Below are 6,198 nucleotides of genomic sequence, written 5' to 3' on the forward strand. Positions count from 1 at the left end.
TACTACAAGGCTACAGTAACCAAAACAGCATGGTACTGGTACCAAAACAGAGATATAGACCAATGGAACAGAACAGAGTCCTCAGAAATAATACCACACATCTACAGCCATCTGATCTTTGACAAACCTGAGAGAAACAAGAAATGGGGAAAGGATTCCCTATTTGATAAATGGTGCTGGGAAAATTGGCTAGCCATAAGTAGAAAGCTGAAACTGGATCCTTTCCTTACTCCTTATACGAAAATTAATTTAAGATGTATTAGAGACTTAAATGTTAGACCTAATAACATAAAAACCCTAGAAGAAAACCTAGGTAGTACCATTCAGGACATAGGCATGGGCAAAGACTTCGTGTCTAAAACACCAAAAGCAACAGCAGCAAAAGCCAAAATTGACAAATGGGATCTCATTAAACTAAAGAGCTTCTGCACAGCAAAAGAAACTACCATCAGAGTGAACAGGCAACCTACAGAATGGGAGAAAAATTTTGCAATCTACTCATCTGACAAAGGGCTAATATCCAGAACCTACAAAGAACTCAAACAAATTTACAAGAAAAAAACAAACAACCCCATCCAAAAGTGGGCAAAGGATATGAACAGACATTTCTCAAAAGAAGACATTCATACAGCCAACAGACACATGAAAAAATGCTCATCATCACTGGCCATCAGAGAAATGCAAATCAAAACCACAATGAGATACCATCTCACACCAGTTAGAATGGCAATCATTCAAAAGTCAGGAAACAACAGGTGCTGGAGAGGATGTGGAGAAATAGGAACACTTTTACACTGTTGGTGGGATTGTAAACTAGTTCAACCATTATGGAAAACAGTATGGCGATTCCTCAAGGATCTAGAACTAGATGTACCATATGACCCAGCCATCCCATTACTGGGTATATACCCAAAGGATTATAAATCATGCTGCTATAAAGACACATGCACACATATGTTTATTGCGGCACTATTCACAATAGCAAAGACTTAGAATCAACCCAAATGTCCGTCAGTGACAGACTGGATTAAGAAAATGTGGCACATATACACCATGGAATACTATGCAGCCATAAAAAAGGATGAGTTTGTGTCCTTTGTAGGGACATGGATGCAGCTGGAAACCATCATTCTTAGCAAACTATCACAAGAACAGAAAACCAAACACCGCATGTTCTCACTCATAGGTGGGAACTGAACAATGAGATCACTTGGACTCAGGAAGGGGAACATCACACACCGGGGCCTATCATGGGGAGGGGGGAGGGGGGAGAGATTGCACTGGGAGTTATACCTGATGTAAATGACGAGTTGATGGGTGCTGACGAGTTGATGGGTGCAGCACACCAACATGGCACAAGTATACATATGTAACAAACCTGCACGTTATGCACATGTACCCTAGAACTTAAAGTATAATAATAATAATAATAATAAACAAATTTAAAAAAAAGAAAAGAAAAGAAAAAAAAGAGAATATTTACTGTCTGTTAACCTCTAGGCCACTTCTGAAGTGTCTAAGTGCTGAGCCTTATGTAATTTGCTGCCCCAACTATTTCTCTATCTTATCTGTTACTCTTAGGAGTCTAGAAGTCGTTCACTTTTCCACCTTTGAGCCTCCATATGTTTGAACTTTCTTCCTTGTAATTTTTGTCAGGTATTCAGACATTTTTTTCTAAGTCTATTTCTTTCTTCTAATGCCTCACTGTTTGTAAGTAGTAACACCCCAAATTACTAATATCAATATATTTTCTAACATTCTCTTTCAGAGTTAAAGGCATAATTTTCATGAGGTCTGAATTCCCAATTCTTACAGAAAACAGTGTATGTGTCTTGTCATTTTATGGCATAGATTTTCAGGTTACATACATAAATATCAGCTCATTTGACCTGCCACCTGACTACTTAACCAATTCCATATATTTTACTTTTTCTTACAGCATAATATCACTTCAAGGGAACAGTTTCTGCATCAGTGAAACTAATGCTAGTTGTTATAACACTATAAGAGATCAATTAGAGTACCAGCGGTTAAAAATGACAAATATAGGTTATTTCTTGTTCACATCACCATCCCATTGGTGGCAAGGAAGAGACTCTGATTAACTGGTTGTTCCAAAGACTTAGGCACTTTTCATTACACAAATTTGTATCTCTGAGTCTTCTCTTTGCTATAGACAGATAGGGAAAGTTATATTACTGTCCAATACTTTTATCATTTGGATTAAAATGTAAGAATAGAAAACAGTGGAGGGTTTTAAGTTGAGAATTAAAGATTGAATATGCAAGATAAATAAGGGAAAATCAATAATATAGTTTCGCTTTAGCAAAAATATGTGAAGTTCGAAATACAGATAAGGGGAAATTAACCTTAGAAGAGATGAGTGTGTAAATGCATGTCTATATATTTTAGTACTAAATATGTATTTGTGGTCTAATCTTATGACTTTTATTTTCTTTGACAAGTAGATGACAAAGACATCTGTTGGAGTGAGAGAAAGTTGTAATAATCAAAATCCAAGGAGAGGAGAAAGGATCAAAATTTTTTTGAAGAGTGAGGTTGATGGGCAGTAGCAAAGGTTTGTGAGTGATGATAATGCAGTTTTAGGAGGCTAATATGACCTCATGTGTGAAATTATCTGGTATTGGTGAGCTGCTGGGGTAAGGGCATGCTGTGTGATTATAGTTCAGGTCATCCAAGGTTGCTGTTTTGCTTGGTAGGATAAATAGGAATAACAGAAGAACAAGAGAGTTAGAATATTTGCAGGAATGTCCTTGAAATCATGGACCATGGAGCAAACTGGATAATGACAAAGTGAAAAAAAAAGAGGTAGATGGGGAGAAATTGATAGAGGCTTCAATTTCCGAGCAAGAGTTTTTGACCAAGTAGCTGGGCAATAAATTAGATTGTAGAACCACTGAATTGGTGATATTTAGAAACATAGTAAAGAGATTTTATTATAGATAATCACAAGGTCAAATTTGAAATTAGGAAAATGAATTGCCAAGTGAAGGGCTAAAAGCTCACCGGACATACATAATTATGAAACTGATAATTTAGTTGTTTTCTGTGTCTATGTGGACACTTATATTCACTAAGGATGATGACAATGACATCTAGGTATGAAGAAAATTATGCAAACAAGGTGTCAAAGTGTTTAAGGAAAAAGAGTTTGGGAATAAGGAGTAATGTATGTTTCCCGGAGAGAGAACCAGAGCTCAGTTAGTGCAGTTACCAGTGAAGGTGAGTGAAGCTGTGAATGCAGAGAATTCTGCAATTGTGGAGCTCTGTATTAGAGGATGTAGAGCAGGGAAAGGGCTGCAGGCTGAGATAGGGACAATAAGGTAAAATTCATGGTGAGGAAAATAATGTGTTAGAAAACTCTTGGGGCAATATAGTTATATTTTGTATACTGATAGATAAAAGATGACAAGCATAGAATTAGGATTTTTGTCTTAAACATATTACTAATATGGATGCATACTGCAACTCTGGATACAATATGTGGCTGAGTCTGCTGGGTGATACCTGGTCCAGAAAGAAGATGAAGGTCTGCAATCTGCTTGGTACTGACAATAGTAGTAATTCCAGAAAATATACTCCCCTGTGCTATTCAGTTTCTACCTAATTATGTTTACATATACATCTCTCTATATGCCTAATTTTATATTGGTATCTATGATTACCAACATATAGTAATCATAAAATCATAAAATCATGCTAAAATGAGAATAATTTTTGTTTTGGTTTCAGTTGAGGCTCTGGAGAGCAAGAAAAATAAAATATTGTGATCTGGAACCCAATATCTTAAAGAGGTATGTCTTAGTTCATTTGTGCTGCTGTAACAAAATACCATGGATCAGGTAGTGTATAAAACCCAGAAATTTATTTCTCACAGCTCTGGAGGTCGGTAAGTCCAAAATGGAAGCAGCAGTACCTTGTGAGGACTTTCTTAATACATTCTCACAAGGCAGAAAGCAGAAGGATAAAAGAAGACAAAATGCTATGTGAAGCCTCTTTTCTAAGTGCCTTAATCCCATTCACAAGGGAGGAACCCTTATGACCTAAAATTGTTTAAAGGTTACACTTCTTAATACTATTTCATCAGCCATTAAGTTTCAGCATACACATTCAGGAAGGGACACATTCAAGTCACAACATTCCACCACTGGTCCTCCCAAATTTATGTCATTCTCATGTGCAAAATATATTCATTCCATCTCAATAGCCCCCAAAGTCTTAACTCATTCCAGCCACAACTCAAAAGTCTAAAGTCTAGAGTCTCATAGATATTAGATATGAGGGAAATGGAAGGTATGATTTATCTGGAAAAAAACTTCTCTGTAGCCATGAGCTTGAGAAAGCAAACCAATTATGTGCTCCTAACATGCGATGTTAGAAGAGGTATAAGATAAATATTTCCATTCAAATGAGAACAGGCAAGAGGAAAGGGGTAACAGGTCCAACCGAGTCCAAAATGGATTAGGGCAAACATTAAATTTTAAGGCTTGAGAACAATCTTTAGTTACATGCCCTACCTTCTAGACACACTGGGAAGGGGACTGAATCCCCAAGGTTCCAAGGAACCTACTCCCCTGGCATGCTGCAGCTCTCACAGGTTGGAGTCAGGTGCCTGTAGCTCTTCCAGGCTGCCATTGCATATTGATGGCTCTACAGTTATGGCTCATGGTAGTGGCCCTGCTCCCATGGCTCTACTAGACATTATCCCATGGGGACTTGGTGGTGACTCTGCTCCTATAGCAGGTCCCTGCCAGGACCCCAATGGTCCCCTTGGTCTCCTTTGAAGTTTAGGTGGAGGAAGCTATGTTCCCACAGCTCTTGTGCTCGGCATACCTGCAGAGTTAGCACCATGTAGATGTCACCAATATTTACCACTTGTGCCCACTAGAAAAGTGCTCATTAGACCGCACCTAGGTCCCTTTGAGCCTCAGGTGAGGTGACCAAGGAATGCTACACTAGAATTTGGGGAGCAGAGTCTTGAGGTAGCACTGGGCAGCAAGCCTCCAGGACCCGTGGGTGACTTGCAACCCACTGATAACCTGGACCTCTCCATTGAAACCCTTCTGACCTCACGTCCTTGACATTCTGAGTCTTTGTTGGGCATGACAGCCTTGAACATCTCTGAAATGTTTTTGAGCCATTCTGTCATGGCCTTGATGAATAGCATTTGTCTTGTGTATGTTTATAAGAAGAGCTATCATGAAGCTAGTTTCAGTTATTCCTAAGCAAGGGCAAAGATGCCAAAAGTACCTACTCAAGAGAGCCTGCCAGGGGTTGTATTTTAAAACAAGTCTTTTCAGGTGAATTGACAACAGGAATAAAATGGCATCAGCAAAGAGAATAGCTGTCAGTGGACACTCACAGCACCAGGGTTGTAAAGAAATTCATAAGGAGCCTGGCAGGTGCCAGACAAGGCAAGCTTCAGAGGTGCTGACAGCAATGATCTCAGCAGGAGAACAACCATGAACTCACATATGCATCACATTTTTGAAAAACAGTCATTTAGTTGATGCCTATACCTTGGTTTGGGGGTTCTGGGTGCCTGCACTGGGCTCTAGTTTTAAGCTGGGCAAGGGGAGTACAGGAAGCATTGAATCTGCCTCCTCTTTTCTAAATATGATGAAAATTTAAGTTAAAATTTAGGTGCTTAATGTTTGTCCAAAATGTCTGATACAAGGTCAACCTCCTTTCAAGACTGGATAAATCTGGAGAACTCTTGTTTTCTTTTGAAAATGTATGTTCACGTCCTTTGCCCACTTTTTAATGGGGTTGTTTGTTTTTAGTTTGTTAATTTGTTTAAGTTCTTTATAGATTCTAGCTATTAGACCTTTTTTGGATGCACAGTTTGCGAATATTTTCTCCCATTCTATTAGTTGTCCGTTAACTCTGTTGATAGTTTTCTTTTGCTGGGCAGAAGCTCTTTCGTTTAATTAGATCCCATTTGTCAAGTTTTGATGAGATAATCTCTATACCAAATCCCCGTTACATGCAGTTTACCTATGTAACAAACCTGAACATGTACTCCGAGCATAAATAATTTTTTTTTCAGTTGGAGGATTTTTTTAAACAAATGATGTTCCTCAAAATTTGCATTGTTTCAGAGATTCCCTCGTTGTACATACATGTCACATTTGGTTCATCATTCTTCTAATATGGTATCTTTAGGGTGTTTTGGGG

The sequence above is a fragment of the Chlorocebus sabaeus genome, chromosome 2, assembly GCF_047675955.1.
Source record: "Chlorocebus sabaeus isolate Y175 chromosome 2, mChlSab1.0.hap1, whole genome shotgun sequence".
Lineage (NCBI taxonomy): Eukaryota > Metazoa > Chordata > Mammalia > Primates > Cercopithecidae > Chlorocebus > Chlorocebus sabaeus.